This window comes from Triturus cristatus, chromosome 4_1 (genome assembly GCF_964204655.1).
Source record: "Triturus cristatus chromosome 4_1, aTriCri1.1, whole genome shotgun sequence".
Classification (NCBI taxonomy): Eukaryota; Metazoa; Chordata; class Amphibia; order Caudata; family Salamandridae; genus Triturus; species Triturus cristatus.
In genome coordinates this window covers 1,076,117,548-1,076,138,188 of record NC_140585.1, presented here as the reverse complement: position 1 = coordinate 1,076,138,188, position 20,641 = coordinate 1,076,117,548, and positions in this window count along the sequence as shown.

Sequence of the window (20,641 nt, the reverse complement as noted above, 5' to 3'; positions counted from 1 at the left end):
GCTTGCTGTTGGTGTCCCGTCAACTGCATCTGCTGTTGCTGCATCCAACATGTGTCTGTGTCTAGAGGGGCATGGCACACATCTACGCACACCATGCCACATGTGGATTTCCACATAACGTGTGTCTGTATGCATCAAACTTGATATTTTGACATGAGGACATATCTGCGTTGTCTCAATGTCTGTGTTTTCTGTTTTTACGTGTACCCCTTCATCGCAATGTGTGTGATCTGTACATTTGACATTCCATGTGATCTGTGCGTCTAGCTTGCCGTCTGTATGAGATGACATCCTTAAAATGCTGAAATGTGGATGTATGTCACTCTTGTGATTTCTCTGGCTATTCACTGACACTGGCCCACAGCTCGTTTCATGGCATGTCATGTACACTTGCCAATCATCGGGTGTAGCTGGCTTTTCGTAGGAGTATCACCTGGCTGGCATACGTGTCCTGGATGTATTGCACAGACCAGACTCTCTATTTAGCAGATGTGTATTAGCAGTTGAGCATGTGCTCAGTTCATTGACATTGATGTTGTTATGTTCTCACTCTTCGTTATTTATTCCCAATTTCTGCAGGGCACCGCCTGTCCCCAGACCAATGCCAGACTTGGGTGCCATGAGGAAACGTGACTGCATACGCCGTTACAGATTCACCCAACAGTTGATTGAGGACCTGACAAACAGGCTGGCACCACACCTCCAACCGCGACACAGTTATCCTACTGCGCTGACCCCCAAGATGAAGGTGATGGCAGCCCTACATTTTTTTGCCACAGGTACGTTTCAATTCACCATAGCTGATGTTGGTGGCATGTCCCAGACGATGTTCAGCCGTGTCCTGCATGATGTTTTGGCAGCCATGTTGGAGCACCTGGATGAATTCATCCATTTTCCCACTCCTGAGGAATTGACAGGTGTCAAGGGTGATTTCTCTGCCCTGGGAGGGATGCCCCATGTCACTGGGTCCATTGATGGGACACATGTGGCTTTTGTACCACCACAGGCACAGGAGGTAGCCCATCGCAACCGTAAACATTACCACTCTATAAATGCCCTTGTGGTGTGTCTTGCTAACATGCTGATTTCCCATGTCTGTGCACGTTTTCCAGGGTCAGCACACAATGCCTACATCATGAGGCGTAGCAGGGTGCCAGAAATGATGCTGCGGCTACGCAACGAACGAGCATGTCTTGTTGGTGGGTATACTCTGTTTGTCCTGTGTTTTGCGGTATCTTTGTATCTTTCGGCATCTCCTGACCCACTTTTTTACATGATGTTTCCATGTAGGGGACTCTGGCTATCCCAACATGCCATGGCTGATGACGCCTCTCCGCAACCCAAGATCAGCTGCAGATCACCGTGACAACGATGCACACGGGCAGACCAGGCAAGTGATTGAGAGGACGTTTGGCCTCCTGAAGAGCCGTTTCCGGTGCCTTCACAAGACAGGTGGGTCCCTCCCATATGCACCGGTGAAGGTCTGCAAAATCTTCCTCGTGTGCTGCATACTGCACAACATGGCAGTGGAGAAGGCAGTGCCACTAATTCTGGAGCAGCATGAACAGGAACATCCACCCGTGGAGGATGAAGGGCTTGGTCACGAGGCAAGTGAGGAGGAGGAGAAGGAGGAGGATATCCAGAGTCAGCTCATACCCAACTTCTTCTCATAATGGTGAGTCACTGGGTCTGAGTGTGCACGCTTGGAGCCTTGTGTGGCATGTGTTGCAATGTGTGTGTCCAGCTGACTGTATGCTAAGTGACTTAGATGTGTGTTCTGATGTGTCACTCGAGTGATGATGTCATTCCAATCATTTTAGCTGTGACCCTAATTTTTCTAATCGCATGGTGACAACATTATTCCTGTAGAGTAAATGACCATGTATGCGGATAACAATCTTTTGGCTGTCTTCTTGTGTGTCTGTCATCCACAGGTTCTTGCGCATGTTGTCTGGTCGTGTCATCATTGGCCTCATGAGTATTGCAACGTGTGCTGAATCAGCGTTCCATGCACGGACATGTGGAAAAGTCATTTTGGGTGAGGATTGCAGCAAGGCATTTTGGGGTTGTTAGGTGTTTTTGGAATGTGTGGGGACTGCTCCTGTGCATGTTGGGTTACCATGCATATATGTCGACTCACCATGGGGCACATGACATGTAGCATGACTCCCATGAATTGATAGTCTACCTTCGTGACAGTGATCTCTAATGGTTTGTGGATTCTGATGAAGGCATCAATGTGTTTATAACTTCCCTCAGAAACATACAGGATGCTACGGGTGGACATGGTGTGGGACATCCCCATAACAGGCTCAATGGGGAATTGCAGCCTCTCCGTGTGCAGAAGGGGGTGTTTGGCTCATCCCCTTAACTTGTGTGCCAGGCCATTAGGATTTACTACATCTGTGTTGTGAAGGGGGTGTCCAGTGTAGGTCCCACATGTTCAGCCAAATGACCTGTGTGTCTGTTCATATTGATGCTTTTCCCTTAATGTGAGCCTGAGTAATAAAGGGGTTCCTCACCCTCCAAGGTGCCTCATCTCTGTCAATGCAGGTCTCTTGCCACTTTGCATGCGGCATCTCTGGCATAGTTGTCAAAGATTGTGCATATGAGTCTATGTGTAGTTTGGCTACATGCATGCAGGTCTTCATGGGTCAGAATCTCGATTGTGCATGAAGTCCATGGTTGTGTATGTTTTTGGGCATGTTGTTCTCCATGATGGGCCGTCAACGCCTGCTGAGGGTGTGTCTCCTGTGCACGGCTCGGCCTTCTGTTTCCTGATTCTGTGTCAGTCATCTTTGTTGATTGTGCATCCATTTTCTCTGGGTGTTCCATGGGTAACCGGACACTCCTTCCTTTACTTATGCCTGTTGCATTTGTCCTTTCTGACATCCTTGTCTTTGTGTGCTACTTTTGGCATAGTTTCAAGGACATGCCGCCTGCTTCTGCGGCCCCTGCGGCAGGGGCCCACAAAGTGGTGGGATTCGGCAACACACACGCCTCAAAGATGCTCCTCCCTGCCTACCTCCAGACATTAATTTGGCTGTCATCATCTTGTCTGTGCCACTGTTGGGTACACGCGGTGCCAAAGGCAGGACCGTCAGCACATGCAACGTGCACATTGCACGACCCTCATGTCCCTGCATGACCCACATCACACTACAGTCTGAGGTTGTAGCCACCCTCCAAGCAATGTCTATTAGAAACTCAACCGCCTGCTCTCAGCCATACCCTAAGCGCACACATAACACCTTTGCATGCTGAGTGTGCAACTCCAACTGCCTACACAGCGCTGCCTCGCCTTGCAGGCCCTGTCACACCAACCAGATCATGTCCCTCCTGCTCCACACCAGCTCCGAACACCAGCAAGGCCATGGGAGTGGGACTCAGGCCTTCAGCATGTGGTATAGTAGCATCATCTGGCACATGGCCCAGGGATCATCTCTCAGCGTGTCAATCTTCAATGTGTCCAGGACCCCCCTCTCCACCATCACATGCGCACACAACCTCATCATCATGTTATATGCCATTGACAGCCAGGTGCTCCTCCCCCTCACCAAAGATCCAGCCATTGCCAGTTTCAACATTCAAGAAGGCATGAGGTCCGTGGATGAATGGCTGAACATCAGCCACCTGAGGCTGGACTTGTACAGGACTGAGGTAAGCATCGGAGGATTGTCCCCTTACTGCTGGCTCAACTCCTTGTGTCTCACCCGCAGGGGCCCTACACAAGCACCCAGTGGCCACGCACACAAGATGTTGTGCATCATGGATTTGTCACTCACATTTGCCATGCAAATCACCATCATCTGTACCTCATGCTGCAGCACCCTCTGCATGATGCACATGATCCTATGATAGATCCACTCCAAGGAAAGACAGACCATCCCCCAGGTCCACGACACCAGCCGTGTCAACTACTGCCCCGCCCTCTACGGAGCAAGTACATCCTAACTCACGGGAAACTTGTCCACATCCAGGGTGCATCTGCACAACTCAGCTTCAACATCCCGCACCCCATCAACATCACCGTCCACCTGAGATAGCTGCAAGGGATCACTGTGTGTTGCAGGATGACCTTCACACTCCTCACACACACTCAGGAGGCAGTCAACAACCCCAGACCCCAAAACCAACCTTGTACGTCTGTCATCCAAGACCCCGTTGGCCCAACTCAATGCATCCGAACTTGGCCTGGCCACCATTCTTCACATCCACAACACTCCAGCATGAAGGAGATGGTTCTCCCACCTGGCCAAACATACCTTGGTCTCACTCCCCGGGAACATCTACAGGAGCCATGACCTGTAGGCCTTCATCATCGTCTTCCTGATTGGTGTGTACGCACAGTACTTCAAGCCCCCTCAACAGCTTGAGGCCATCACGGTGGAGTATTGGGCTCCCAGGCTGTATTGGATGATACATTGTGACCCATGTGTGTCCTGTACCGGACTCAGATCCCAGGGTATGGATGGCTGGAGTTAGTTTAACACTTAGGCATAGTTTGACATTAACACACACATATGTTGTGGACTAATGCAAAATGACGGCAACTTCTCATGACAAAAAAATTGTTTTATTCTCGGTGGGGTGCGTGTTTTTAGTAGATAACATAAGGTGCTCTAACGGGTGCATAGAATCCAAAGTTCACAGGGGGAGATGCTATCCTTGGCATTTGAAGTCATCAGAGTCCAGACCACAGTGTTGGTCATCATTGGTCAGACTGTGACCAGCAAGTCCATGTGGCAGAGAATGTCAGTGAATGATGTGCTGCTGTTGCGCATGAAGGCCAGGTGCCAGGCCAGGTGACCTGGGAGATGTGGATGGTCCGCTGCCTCTCACGGTCATTTCTGTGGATGACCCACCTTCCTCTGGGGACCCTCAGATGCAGGCCTTGACAATGTTTGGGACGCTCCGCCGGACGAATCCTCCTCCGCCTCCTCCCTCCCTGTGGCTGGTGCTGGTCTGCGCCTGGTGTCACAGGGAGGGTTGCCCATGTTGTCGGCGATCCGACGGAGTGAATGGCTTATGTCCCTTTGCACCGCCACGAGCTCAGCCAGTCTTGCCTCCATCCGTCCTTGGTGTTTTTTGACTGGCGTGTTGCTCGGCCTGCTGATTCTTAATGTCTGTGATGGTCGCCACTACCTGACTGATGGCCCTGGTGTCACGCCGGTATGCCTCCATGATGTTGCGTACGTTTGACATGCCAGTCACTTCAGCTGGCTGGTCAGGTTCTCGCCTCCGCCTCCCTCCAATCCCACCACCCCTGCCCACACGAGCCTGGCCTGCCGTTGTGGGCACATCGGGTCTACGGGACCCCTGAGGGATGGCAGTATCGGTGTTGGCTGCCTCCTCCTGGGTGCCCGGCGAACCTTGTCCGTCTAGGTCAGACTGGCTCAGTTGTTCAGGGCTCCTGGGTGTCTCCTGGGATGTGGCAGGAATGGTGGTGGTGGTTGGCACAGATGTACCTGAAGCAGGTGCTGCAGGGGCTTGGACACCAGAGGGGCCAGGTGGGTTGGGGTCATCCACGGAGTGTTGTGAGGTGTCGCTGCCGGTGGGATCAGGCTCCTCCCGAGCCTGGGACTGTGGTTCTTCTCCCCCATTGTTGGGGGGAGATCCATGACGTTGCCCTGTGTGTGAGAGTGAGACAATGTTAATGCTGTTTAATGCGACATCCATGTTTCACACATATTCTATTTGCCACAGTTCCTCCATGTAGTTGTTTGTGCCTAGCATTCACAGCAATGTTCACTTGTGGATGGGTATGTTGCAGGGGACTGATTGAAATGTTCTCCAGGGTGTTTGACATGTCGAATTTGGGCTTCGATGCTTCTTTGGCTGTGGCATGATCTTGTTGTGTCACATGTGCCATTGTGAGAGTGGGTAACTCCATTGGCTGCCCCGGGGGTGTGTGCTTGTGTAAGGGGTGAGTGATCATCCCTCAGCCCGACGCTGTTCAACATCCACATGGCCCCCCTCACACAAGTGGCCCGCCCCCACCACCTCAAAACCATCTCCTACGCCAACGACACCCAGCTCATCCTCTCCCTCACCAAGGACCCTCACACCGCCAAAACAAACATCCACAAGGGCTGAGGTCCATCGCCGACTGGATGCGGAGCGGCCATCTGAAACCGAACTCGGACAAGACGTAGGTCCTCATCCTGGGACACACACCCTCAGCCTGGGACGACTCCTGGTGGCCGATCACTCTGGGGACAGCACCGACACCCACCCACCACGCATGCAACCTAGGATTGATCCTCGCATCCTCCCTCTCCATGTCCAAGCTGGTCAACGCCGTCTCCTCCTCCTGCTATGACACCCTACGCACGCTCCGCCGGATCTACTGGTGGATCCCGACCAAAACAAGTAGAACAGTGACACAGGCCCTCGTCAGCAGCTGACTGGACTACGGCAATGCACTCTACGCAGGACTCCCATCCAAACACCAACGGCGGATACAACGCTTCCAAAAAGCCTCCGCATGACTGATCAACAACGCCCCCCGCCACAGCCACATCACCCCCCTCCTGAGTCACCTGCACTGGCTCGACATCGACAAGAGGATCACCTTCAAGCTCCTCACCCACTCACACAAGGCACTCTACAACGCTGGACAAGCCTACCTGAACATCAGACTCAGCTTCTACACCCCCACCCACCAGCTCCGCTCCGGCAGCCTCGCCCTCACAGCTATCCCCCGCATCCAACGTACGACCGCCTGCGGGAGATCCTTCTCCTACCTCGCTGCCAAGACCTGGAACACCCTCCCAACCCATCTGCGACTTACCCAAGACCTACTTGCCTTCAGATGACTCCTCAAGACCTGGCTCTTCGAGCAGTAGTGGAACCTCCCCCCCCCTCAGCACCTTGAGACCCTCACAGGCAAGTAGCGCGCCTTACAAGTACCCTGATTGATTGTTGATTGATAGACAGTGCCTGCAGGTGGGTGTAGTGTGATTTGGCAGTGGGTCTCCCAGGTGATGTATCTGTCCCCCCATGGAGCATGCTGCCATGTCAGTGAGTGTGAGTTCCTGTCTTAGATATCTGAGCTGGTTGTGTTTGTGTTAGATTTTGCAGTTGTCACAGGAGGGCCTTGTGCTGCCTACAGCAGGGCCAAGTGTCAGCTACCTTTTTTTTTTTTTTTAAACTTTATTTATAGTTTTGTCACATAATAACAAAAAACCAAATTACATTTCGGCCAAGAGATACACAGCTCAACACGGACTTAGATCTAGTGGGTACGTGCGCAACATCTTCTATCTGTAAGTTCGAGGTAGTCACACACAATGAGAAAGGGATACAGTAACAGCATTCAGCTCAGCATAGGCTTTCACATGACCCTCCCTTCGTGGCCCGAATCCCACAAGTGTCAGCTACCTTGTCAGTACTTTGCCAGTCCCTGTGCATTGCACATGGTGCATGGGTATGTACCTGGGCCATATGGGCTGAGGGCAATGGTGTCTGTTTCTGAGTTGTACAATATGTTTAGTGATCCCCACCCTCCCAGCATCCCGGACATCCAGTCTTGGGTTTGTGGTTTGTGTAGGCTGGGACATGGTATGGCCTTGCTTTGTGAATGGGGCATACACGTGTTAGTGGCATGAGCGTTGTTTTTGAGTGTGGTTGTGTCCGGTGAGGGCTTGGGGGTAGGTGAGTGCATTTGTTGTAGTTGGGGTGTGGATGCAATTACCCACATGTTATGTAAGTTGTTTGTGTACTCACCAGGCACGGCAACTCCTTCGACTCCGTGTACTCCCACCGGCGGAAGCAGGGCCATCACCTTCTGCTCCCAGGGATGGTAATTTACCGGTCTGCGGGGCAGCCCACCTCCTGTGATGTTACTCTGGGCGTAGTCCTCGTTCATTTTGCGCTTGACTGCCCTCCGCAGATCGTACCACCTGGCTTGGCATTCATTCCTGGTCCTTCTGATGGGCGCAACAGCATTCACCCGATCGACGATCCTCTGCCACAGGCGTGATTTCTCAGCTATGCTGGTCTGTTTGACCAATGTTCCAAAGATCTGTGGCTCGACTTTGATGACTTCGTTGACAAGGATGTCCAGCTCCTCCCTTGTGAAGTTTGGATTCTTGTCTGTGGGCATGGTGTGGGGTGTGGGTGTGGATGGTTGTGGGTGTGTGGGTGTGAATGTGTAGGTGTGTGTGTGAATGTGTAGAGGGGTATGTGTGAAGGAGGTTGTGTGATGGTGTGTAAGTTAAGGTGTATGGGTGCTGTTGTTTGTGTGTGGTGTCTGTCAGCAGTGGGTCTGGTTCAAAGGCTCATGGTTTGTGAGTGTGGGCCCTTTTTATTGGTCCATTTATGGGTGTGGCTGGGTTTGAAATTTTGGTGGGTGTGTTATAAGAGGTGGTTGTGAGTTTGGGCCTCTGTTTGCCTGTCTGGATGTGCCAGGTCAGTCTTTTAGATGTTTTTAGTACTGTAGATGTGTTTTGAGGTGTTGTGCGATTCAAATTGACCCTCCTTGTGCTGTTTTGCAGTGTCCTGGTCCTGTACGAGTCGTTTTAGCATATGTAACGTGCGTACATACGCGATGTTGTTGTACAGTGCTCACATATGCAATGTTGTTGTACGGTTCGTACATACGGGATGCTGGGGTACGGTGGTGGGGTACGGTGCATCCAAGTACGCGGCTGGGGTACGGTGGTGGGGTATGGTGCGTACAAGTAAGGGGCTGGGGTAGGGTGGTGGGGTACGGTGCGTACATGTACAGGGCTGGGGTATGGTGGTGGGGTACGGTGCGTACAAGTAAGGGGCTGGGGGACGGTGTTGGGGTACGGTGCGTACAAGTAAGGGGTTGGGGTAGGGTGGTGGGGTATGCTGCGTACATGTACGGGGCTGGGGTACGGTGGTGGGGTACGGTGGTGGGGTACGGTGCATCCAAGTACGCGGCTGGGGTACATTGGTGGGGTACGGTGCATACAAGTAAGGGGCTGGGGGACGGGGGTGGGGTACGGTGCGTACAAGTTAGGGCCTGGGGTAGGGTGGTGGGGTACGGTGCATACATGTACGGGGCTGCGGTACGGTGGTGGGGTACGGTGCGTGCACGTACGGGGTTGGGGTACAGTGCGGACATGGGGGGGTACGATGCAGACATGTTGGGGGGGAGGGGAGGGGGGTTGTACGACTCATATCCCGGGAACGAGTTTACCCGGATACGAGTGGTATGGCGTTCGATCCGTACGGAGCCTTTTCCATGCGCTTGTGTTTTCGGACAGCCGGTACGGATCGTACTTGCGCGGTCGGACTTCAGTTTTACAATTTGTATGTAAAAATTTCCGGGAACGTCTCGTAGACTTTTCCCGAAGTCATTCATATGGATTTTTCACGTACGAATCGTACTTCGCCGTTTGTACGGGACTTGTACTATTCGTACGTGAAAAAATAAGGATGCGAGTCGGACGGTAATTTTTTTTGACGGATCGGAATCGGCACCTAGATAGAGAGCCAACTTCCTAAAAAGGCTCCTTACAAAATGTATTATGTAATACATAGAATCTTTGCCCTGCTGGAAACGTTTTTTGCAGTACTCATTTTTTTTTGTTCAGACTGTGTGCATCAGGTACCAACCTATGAGCATGTGCTTGTTATGCTGCTTATCCCTCTCTCTGTAAAACATGCCCCATGCCTCCCCTGACCCTGTTCCACTGGGCCTCCTATGTCTTTTTTTTACAACTTTTTTTTAGGACTGGATCCCAGGTCCTAAGATAGCTGCTACCATTACTGGTTGAGTTGGAGGCAGTCAATCAGATTTCAGGAGGAGATCCAACAGCTCTGCTGATCCTCCACGGCATGATATATAAAATTTAATGTAACCTTAATTTTCCCCAAATTATTAAATGGATATACACCAAAACAAAAAAGCACACTTTCTGAAGCAAGCTACAACTTTCTGCCAAATTTGATGCAAATCCGTTGAGCGGTTTGGACTGTAGCTGTCTAAACTTCTTATGAAAAATGAATTGGGACAATGCATTTTGGAACCCCCCTTTTTCTTGGTCCCCACTTGATGTATCACCCCTAAACTTTCCATGTACAAACTCATCAAAAATTTGCACTTTTTGGAAGGTTTTTTAGAGATTTATCAAAAGGCACCAGAGTTCCTCGCAACAAAATAAGGCATATCCAATAAAAACATGGTCCTAACTATAACTACCCAGTGGTGACCGGATCATAGTTAGGTCTGCTTTTCCATAGAAAGAGTGTTTTTGGTTTGCTAATAGCTTTGGCTTCATTTGATAAATCTTCACAAAAAAAGCTCCTCCACCTCAGATCCTTCCAGGAAAGTTTTGGGGTGATCCATCAAGCGGGGCCGAGAAAAAAAGGGGAGTACCAAAACCCAAAATCCCCTTGCATTTTGGTTGATGTTTTTAGACAAGGCAACAGCAAAATCTGCTGAATGGAATTGCACAAAATTTGGCAGGAAGCTACATCATGGTCTGCAGATTTTGCTTTTTGTAATTTGGTGTAAATCATTTGAGTGGTTTTTGAGGATTTTAGGGTAAAAAATTATTGCATATTTTGACAATTTGGTCTGTGACAGTCTCGCAGGTGTCTTGCAAGATCACAAATTTAAAAATGGAGCTCTGTGATTGGTCAAGAGGCCCATGTTTCCCTAGAGTCTTCCTACTCTCACAGGAGCAAGAGCCTCCCGCTAGTCCCATAAGAGCTCTGATTGGATGTCTGTTGGATTTTTGCCAACCATTGCTATTCGTATATCCAAACAGTGAGTGACACACTGAGTCTCACATCCATAGAACCTTTCACACATCCATTTACTCACCTGTACATCCACTTAAATAGTCATTCACACAACCATACAGGCACTGTCACAGCCACTCCAAACACAAGGAGATGATGGATGGAGCACTGAAACGTTTCAGACACTCATCCCCAGTCACAGATCTGGGTTAAATCCATTATCGTTCTTTAGCTCACTTCACCACCTCAGTTCAGACCCAGCTATATGTAAATCAGTCGTGAACCTGTGCCTCATGGGAACAATCCAGCCCAAACTGCCAAGCCAGGTCTTCTCTGAACCAGAAACAGCAACCTGGGACCGGTTTCGGGGTAATATCACTCACCAGCCAGGCTAGCTTGAATCCAGTGGCAGAGTGAGCAAGGGACCCACGTCTGGGCATACCCTGCCAACTTAGGGCGAACAAAGCAAACACAAGGAGATGATAGATGGAGCACTGAAAATGTTCAGACACTCACCCCCAGTCACAGATCTGGGTTGAATCCATCATTGCTCCTTAGCTCACTTCGCCACCTCAGTTCAGACCCAGCTATATGCAAATCAGACTTGACCCTGTGCCTCATGGGAACAGTCCAGCCCGAATTACCAAGCCAGGTCTTCCCTAAACTGGAAACAAGCCTCCTGGGAATGGTTTTCGGGTAACACCCCTCATCAGCCATGCTGGCTTGAATCCAGTGGCAAAGTAAGCAAGGGACCCATTTCTGGGCATACCCTGCCAACTTAGGGCGAACAAAGCAAACACAAGGAGATGATGGTTGGAACGCTGAAACTTTTCAGACACTCACCCCCAGTGACAGATCTGGGTTGAATCCATCATCGTTCTTTAGCTCACTTCGCCACCTCGGTTCAGACCCAGCTATATGCAAATCAGTCTTGAGCCTGTGCCTCATGGGAACAGTCCAGCCTGAACTGCAAAGCCAGGTCTTCCCTAAACTGGAAACAGCATCCTGGGACTGGTTTCGGGGTAACACCCCTCATCAGCCAGGTTAGCTTGAATCCAGTGGCAGCGTGAGCAAGAGATCCATATCTGGGCATACCCTGCCAACTTAGGACAAACAAAGCAAAGACAAGGAGATTATTGATGGAGTGCTGAAAATGTTCAGACACTCATCCCCAGTCATAGATCTGGGTTGAATACATTATCGTTCTTTAGCTCACTTCACCACCTCAGTTAAGACCCAGCTATATGCAAATCAGACTTGACACTGTGCCTCATGGGAACAGTCCAGCAAGAATTGCCAAGCCAGGTCTTCCCTGAACCGGAAACAAGCATCCAGGGACCGGATTTGGGGTAACACCCCTCATCAGCCAGGCTAGTTTGAATCCAGTGGCAAAGTGAGCAAGGGATCCACGTCTGGGCATACCCCTGCCAACTTGCACACATACAGCCGATCCTGTGATAAGCAATCAAACAGTCAGTTGCATATGCAGCTACTACTAACAGAGTCACTTTCAAACAGTTACACACCAAAACACCCACTAACACAGCCAGTTAACAATCCATGCAGCAAAGTGTATACTCATTTAGACACCCATATAGTCACTAAGAGACCCAGGCACACACCCACACAGCTACACTTAGTCACATATCCAATCATGCAGTCACACACCCAGGCACCCGCCATACATCCATTTATACACACACTTCTACTTAGACAGACAGCCTGTTACAAATTGACATAACTACTTAAGTAGCTACTGATTTGCTTATCGTGTGTAATCAAGTGTTATTTATTATATAGTTACATGTATTCTATATTTGCTTTATACTGCAAAGAAAGACACAAAGGAAAAAACAGCAGAGGAAACAGTACTATCTGCTTCAAAGAGAGAGTAAAAATACATGATGTGGAGAATATACTGGAAGAAAAAAGAGTAGCTGGTAAGAGAACTTAGGAGTTTGTTAAAATAGTATACCGGAAAATGCAAAGTGTTGAAAAAGTTTCAAATAAAAAGCAAGGTTTGTAATCAACTCAAAAACACCTAATTTGACAAGGAGGCAGAAACAATTTAAAGAAATATGAATGTTCAGAAGTGGGATAATACAGAATTTGGTACAAACATCAAGAGGAGAAGTGCAGAATAAGAGGAGACGGGCAGAATGAAAAGAATATATTGAGAATGCTTTTGATAAAGCGTTTGCCCAGAAACACAAACTGTTTAATTGATATTAAACATAACAAGAACACTGGATAAAACAGTTTTGTCTATGAAATAAAAAGATTTAAAAAAATAAAAGAACTTTTTGCAAAATTTTCTAAGGAGGATGGAAACATACGTGCAGAACTGAGGCTTTCTTCAATGAAGAAAGCTACCTACAACAGAATGAATTGGCGCATGCTGTTGAAAAAATTGCCAGATGCTATGAGGTAAAACAAGATACTTCAATTGCAAAAGAGGATCTGATTCCTAGAAGTGTAGAGGAAGAGGTAGGTGAAGAGGTATAAGGAGGGCATAGACTTGCCCCTGTGTATAAATGGGATGGCAGTAGTATTTGTACTATTTGCCAGGAATCAATTAGTATATTAAGACATTTTTGTACATAGATTTCCACATAGAAGTGAGAAGCAGAGAATTGCAATGTTGCAAGCACTAGATCCATACAAAGTGAGGAAAGACGCTAACTTACAAGGGCACACATTGGCGTGTCTGTCAAGGAAAGTGAGCACAAGTACCTTTCATCGGTTTCAAATGTTGGCTACTCATCATTCAAAAATGCTAAATTTAGTTAGGAGACTTTACTTTGTAAAAAGTCCTGCATTGTTTTTAAGAGAAATGAACAAAGCACTTTTGTATGGTACTGTATCACAAACCCACACAGCCAATCACACACCCACACACATACTCACACACCCATTTAGAAAGTGTTTCATCCATATATTTTAGATATTTTTACAATTCCTAACTTTAACCTTTGTATTTTCAGTTAATTTTGAGGGATTTTTTAATGTAAAGTAAGATTGCCATTGTACTGCATGGCAGGGGGGCTGGACAAAGGGTCTGACCTGGCATTGACAGTTGTGCTGCCCCTATCCAAACACTGACCCTGCCCCTCTCCTCCTTAACCTGCATTGTGCAAGTCCATATCCTTTCCTGCTCGTCCAAGTCCATATCTCTTACCCATCTTTCAGCCCTGTCTGACCTTTGTTCTGCAACTGCCCTTCCAGCCTGCCCTTTACAGTTAGGTTGATCCCCTGCTGACCTACTCACTGTCTCCTGTTGTCTGAGTCAAGCACCTGCCCCAACATCCTACCCTGCATGGTCCGATGTGCTGCCACTGCCCTCCAGTTAGCTTGATGTCCTTGCCCACTCCTCCTACCCTCCACGGCCTGAGGCTATGTCCCTATCATTTCTCTCCTGGTTAGCCTCCGTGCTTAGCTAAATGCCACTACCTTCATTTTCCCTGCTCTCCAATGTCTGTGTGCATGTCCCTGCTACCTCCTTTTGCCCACTTGTTCCATGGAGCTGCCACTGCCCCTCCTGCCAACTCTAAGTGCTCTGTTGAGCTGCTACTGCCCCCCCCACCCTGCCTTGCATTTTTCCTGTTCCCTGCTTCTATCCCCTTCCTCGTGTCCTCCTTCATCCATTTACTGCCACCCCTTTTTGCCCCCATTCTCTGTTCTGCTGCTCCTGGTTCTCCTGCCCACCATGTGTGGTCTGTTGGGAAGCCCCTGCCCCCTTAGCATTCCCTCTCGTCTGTGTCCCCACCTCTCATTTTACACTCCATGGTACTTTGTGCTCAGTCCTGCCTCTTTCCCTCCCTCTTGCCCACCATGGCCATTGTGCTGCCACAAACCCTCCCGCTTGAAATGCATGTGTGCTGGCACCGACCCTGCCACCTGTATGGTCAGCTCACTGCTCCTGACCCTCTCCCACATGGTGCAGGGACAGAATATCGAGTAAAAAATATCGAGTCATTAATATCGTGGGTCAGAAATTTTCACAGCAAGAATATCCGGGTCAAGAATATTGATTTAAGGTAAGTAATATCGATTTAAAAAATATAGAAGTCTTTAATTTTGTTTGTAAAATATAGTTGTTAAAATCAGTTTTATATGTATGTGATGTATATTTTTTTGTATAAGAATTGTTTGTATTTCTAATATGTGTTACATTTTTAGTAGGTGTTAGTCTTTTGTTGTTTTTGTTTTGTGCTTTTAGTTCTGTAGCGGGTTGTGGGTTTAACGGGGAATAGGGTGGGAAGTAATTTAATTATATTAAATGTATTAAATATTTTTTATTAGAATTTTGCATTTTTAGTTCTGTAGCATGTTGTGGGTTTATAGGGGAATAGGGTGGGAAGTATTTGAATTATATTACATTTATTGATTAATATTTATTTATTAATATTTGTTTAATTGATATGTGTTAAATGTGTAAAGTAATTAATATTAATTGGTTAGAAATTAATTGTAATGAATTAATTGGTAAATAACTATGGTGATTGTGTAATTATTTTTAGGTGTGTGTTGTGGTGTATATAGGTGTAAAGGGTGGGAAGTAATTTATTTTTAATTTATGAATTATGAATTGGTTGTTAATGAATTTTAATTTATTAATTGGTTATTAATTTTGGTAAATTTGTAATTAATGTTTGGTGTGTGTTTTGGTGTTTATAGGTTTAAAGGGGGAAAGCAATTTATTTTTAATTGATGAATTATTGATTGGTAAATTAATTTTAGTTAATTAATTGAGTAAATAATTTTGGTACATTTTGTATTGATTTTAGGTGTGTGTTGTGGTTTTTATAGTAGTAAAGGGTGGGATGTCATTTGTGTTTAATTAATTATATATAGTTGTTAATTAACGTTAATTATTTGATATTTATTTTGGGTAATTATTTATTTGTGTGTTGTTTTTACTTTTAAAGGAGTAAAGGGTGGGTATTAAATGAAGTTTAATTATGTAATTATTAGTTGTTAAGAGTAATAGTTTTTCACTTAAAAATAATCTTTATTTGTGTTTTATTACCTTCCAGTTTAATTTAGGTGTGTTGTGGATATTATAGTGTTAAAGCATGTGTACTCAAAGAATGTTTATTATTTTATTTTATCAATACGATTGTTTTAATTGATTAATAATTACGTTAATTATGAAAATACATTTAATAACAAATGTTGAAGTGTTTTGTTATTGGTGTGGTGTTATAGGGTAGGAAATAAGATAAATACATTTATGTTTTAAATATTTTTGCTGTTGTTAATATTTTTGAGTTTTAAATAATTATTGTTTATAAATGTATTTAATAATTTATTTGATATCTTATTTTTAGGTTTTTGTTATATTCAGTTAATAGTATAATATGTGTTCTTTTTATATATTTAATATACTTAATTTTATATTTTTAAAATATTATTTATTTATTTTATGATGTAATTGTTTTCAATATTTTTTGCCAATTGTTTAAGTGTTATTAGTAATTTTTGTTTCTCTGCTATCCAGCACTTTCCCTACTGTTGCACTCACTGGAGTGGGAATAGTAATTTTTACACCTCCACTATCCAACATTTTCCCTACTGTTGCACTCGCTGGAGTGGGAATAGTAATGTTTGCCTCTCTGCTATCCAACACTCTCCCTATTGTTGCACTCACTGGAGTGGAAATAGTAATTTTTGCCCCTCCTCTATCAAACACTTTCCCTACTGTTACACTCACTGGAGTGGGAATAAGTATTTTTACTCCTCCGCTATCCAACATTTTCCCTACTGTTGCATTCACTGGATTTGGAATAGTAAATTTAATTCCTCCATTATCCAACACTTACCCTGGTTTTGCACTCACTGCAGTGGAAATAGTCATTTTTACCCCTCTGCTAGCCCACACTATCCCTACTGTTGCACTCACTGGAGTGAGAATAGTAATTTTTATCCCTCCGCTATCCAACATTTTCCCTACTGTTGCACTCACAGTAGTTGGAATAGTAAATGTAATTCCTCTGCTATCCAACACTTGCCCTACTTTTGCACTCACAGGAGTGGGAATGGTAGTTTTTACCTCTCCGCTATCCATCACTTTTCCTACTGTTGCACTCTTTGGAATGGGAATAGTAATTTTTACCCCTCCGCTATCCAACATTTTCCCTACTGTTGCAATCTTTGAAGTGGGAATTGTAATGTTTTCCTCTCTGCTATCCAACACTTTCTTAATGTTGCTATCACTGGAGTGGAAATAGTAGTGTTTACCCCTCCCCTATCCAACACTTTCCCTACTGTTGCACTCACTGGAGTTGCAATAGTAAATTAAATTGTTCAGCTATCCAACACTTTCCCTACTGTTGCACTTATTGCACTGGGAAATATAAGTTTATTTTTTTTAATAGCTTAATGTTTTAATTTATTATAGGATGTTTTTATTTTAAATTATATATATATGTATATATATATATATATATATATATATATATTATTTTTATATAATTTTAAAGTTAAAAATTATATAGAGATAATAGTTGATAGATTATTTTTAAGTAAATATATGAATATGTATACATTTTTTGTTTGTGTGTTTATATTTTTTTAAATGAAGTTTATTTGTTATATTTAGTTAAAATGTATATTCAATGTAATTTATTTTGTTAAGAATAATATTTATATTTAATATGTTTACTATATATTATTTTATTTTATATATATTTTTTAATCAATATTTTTTACATCTCTATTTTTTACCTCGATATTTTTTTATCAATATTTTTGTACTTACCTGTTAAGGTGTTGGAGTCGATATTTTTGCAGTCCATATTTTTGCAGTCCATATTTAGAACATCGATGTTTGTTACAGTGAACCTCCCACCTTCCCTCTGTTTTCTTTTTGTAACCATTATAGTCTCCCCATTGCCATCCATGGTTGGTTGTGATTCCAGTGTCCATCCCTCCTGCCTGCATTGTCATCTTGCTGCTCCTGCCCAGCCACCTTGGCTCCTTGCACTCCACCCTCTGTTTTCCATGTGTGAGTTCCTTATCCCCTCCCTCTTGCCTTCCATGGTCCATTGGCATGCCCCTTCCCCTCCCTCCTGGCCTTCACGGTCCATCGTGCTGCAACTCCCCCACCTGTCTGTCCAATATAGTCAGCTTGCTGCCCTTGTCTCTTTCCCCTTTGTTCTCTATCGTTCTTGTGCATAGCTCTGTCCTTTCCTTAATGCTTTTCATGGTCTGTTGTGCTGCACTGCCCTCTCTCTTGCCCTGTTTGGCATATTGAGATGCTGCAACCCCTGGCTCCTGCCCTGCATGGTCAGTTTGTCCAAGTTCATGAACTTGTTAAGAGTGACATTTTGAAAAAAACTATTTGGAGAATTGATTTTCCCCTTTGACTTACATTGAAGAAAAGTAGATTTTAGGGGGAAGATGGCTAATGTAAAGTCACTTTAGGCTTGGACACATCGGGAGTCTCCTGACTGAATCGGGTCATTAGCATGTATGATTGACCTGTCACTGCCTCTCCATTCTGCCCTCAATGGTCTGTTGTATTGCCACAGCCTCTCTTGCCTGCCCTGCAGGGTTGGTTTGTTGCCCCTTTCCTCTGTCCTCCATACTCCTTTGTCCTGTCAATGCCCCCGCCTGCCCAAAGTGGTCAACTTGCTGCCTCTGCCAACTCCTCCCTGCTTTCAATTGTCCGAGTCTGTGCTCATGACATTTGCCTCCCTATAGTGTTCTAATAAACAACTAGATTCCTAACATTTTATATTTATTATAAAAGTGTGGCACATCTGAAGTCATGTTGATGTAATCACAACTGTAATGCTTAAAGCATTTCTTTTAGAAATTATATAATGAGTGGGGTCTTTAGAAATGATGGTCAGTGCTCTACAAAACTAAAATGAGGACAAATCTTCTGAGTTCTCAAATAGGGATAAAGCACTTTCAAAGTATTTACTATATTAATTGTTTTTATCCAGTTGCTCACATGATTATTTGTTGTACATAAGGAAGAGGATATGGTGTTACGGCCAGATCTGCCAACATTGCAACTGGGAAACCAGATTCAAGTTTCGGCATCGGCTCAACATCCTGTGATTTTCGGCAAATCACATAACCTCCCCATGCCTAAAACCAAAATGAATGTGTCCTTTTGTAAATTATTTGATGCTCATGTAAAGCACTCCAATACCTTTAGGTCAAGCAGTTCTGTCATTGGGCTATACTTGGGCTAGATTTAGGTGATATGTGTGCCAAATATTTTCCATTTCAATTCCTTCAAGATGACCTTCAGATATGTCACACCGTTGGCATAAATTCAGAATGTTAGCACTCCAGTTGCTCATTAGAACACTGTGGTAAAGCTGCTGATCTCCAGGGAGGTAACTGACAGTCTGCTGCTGGTTTTGAAAGTACATGTTTCAGTCTGCATGTTTTAATGAAACAGAAATGCCAATATTGATAGATTTTGCTCTCTTCTATCCGCTACGGCTCCGCTTGCCTCAGAGTCAACCCACACTCAGGCTATAAACCTTAAGTTATGGCTTGAATCTGCATGTGATCGCGTCGCTCCTCTTAAGCTTACAAAAACTATTAGACCTTATGATGCACAGCGATGGTTCTCCGCTGACCTTAAAATTAAGAGGTTGGCACTGAGACAAGCGGAACGCAGATGGAGACTTCACTACCTTATAGCTGATAAAAATATCTATACCAACCTGTTGAAAGAATATACAAATTCTATCCTTCAAACCACAACTGATTCTTTCTCTAATAAAGTCTTAAATTCAACTAGTAAACCTAAAGAAATATTTTCAATAGTCAGCAAGCTTTCCAAACCAGACAGAATTGTACCTAAGTTAATCCCTTCACAACTTCTCTGTGATTCTATCAATTCATACTTTATGGAGAAAATCACTGCCATTAAGGCTAGCATTCCAACCTCTGCTACTCCAGTAAATACTTTTAATACCTGTAGTTTGCCGCCTTTGCTCACTATGCTTCCCCATATTTCTTTCAGAAACTTTTTTAGGCTTACATAAAACAGTTGGCTCTGGGTCCACAACAGACTGTTGCCCCCCCATGTCCTCCAGGAGGTCTTCTCTAAATGTCCTGACCCTCCTCTTTCTCTTCTTAATTAATCACTTGAAGTGGGCATAGTTCCTGACCTTTTTAAAAGTGCGGACATTATCCCCATCTTGAAGAAGCCAGGTTCTGACCCTTCTGCTCTTGGCAACAACCGTCCAATTTCATTATTACCTTACCTCGGTAAGGTTTTAGAGGCATATGTCTCAACTCAATTAAGTACCTTTGTTGAACAGTATCATATTCTGGACCCACACCAGGCCGGTTTTCGACCCTCTCACTCCACAGAATCAGTCATCTTGACAGTCATGGACGACCTTAGAGGGGGCGTTAATAGAGGACTCACCCAGGCCCTGGTTCTCCTGGATTTGTCAGCAGCTTTTGACACGGTCGATCATAACATCCTACTGGACCGTGTCAGCAATGCCGGGATCCAGGGCCTGGCTCTAAAGTGGCTCTCCTCTTTTCTTAGTAACCGATTTCAATGGGTACGCCTCGCTAACTTCTCCTCAAAGAAGATGTAACTTTCTTGTGGAGTACCTCAGGGCTCCTCCCTCTCCCCGCTTCTTTTTAATCTTTATCTTCTCCCTTTAATTTCCTCTCTCCGGGACAGGAAAGTCATGACATATAATTATGCGGATGACCTTCAATTGGTCTTCGACATTAATCTCCACCCATCCTCTGTGTCTCATTTTCAGTTGGAATAACTATTACTATTGTAACTCAAGGATGGTGCAGCAGTAGGGAAAGTGTTGCATGGTGTAGGAGTAAAATTTACTATTCTAACTCCAGGAAGGTGCAGCAGTATGGAAAATGTTGGATGGTGTAGGGGTAAGATTTTCTATTCTAACTCCAGGAAGGTGCA